The sequence below is a fragment of the Triticum dicoccoides genome, chromosome 2B (assembly GCF_002162155.2).
Source record: "Triticum dicoccoides isolate Atlit2015 ecotype Zavitan chromosome 2B, WEW_v2.0, whole genome shotgun sequence".
Classification (NCBI taxonomy): domain Eukaryota; kingdom Viridiplantae; phylum Streptophyta; class Magnoliopsida; order Poales; family Poaceae; genus Triticum; species Triticum dicoccoides.
Window position 1 is genome coordinate 191804232 of NC_041383.1, and position 313 is coordinate 191804544.

A 313-nucleotide genomic window follows, 5' to 3' on the forward strand; every position below is an offset into this window, starting at 1 on the left:
CAACTATGAGATTGTGCAACTCCCGTTTACCGGAAGAACACTTTGTGTGCTACCAAACGTTACAACGTAACTGGGTGATTATAAAGGTGCTCTACAGGTGTTTACGAAGGTACATGTTGAGTTGGCATAATTCGAGATTAGGTTTTGTCACTCCGATTGGCGGAGAGGTATCTCTGGGCCCTCTCGGTAATACTCATCACCTAAGCCTTGCAAGCATTGTAACTAATGAGTTAGTTATAAGATGATGTGTTACAGAACGAGTAAAGAGACTTGCCGGTAACGAGATTGAACTAGGTATTGGATACCGACGATC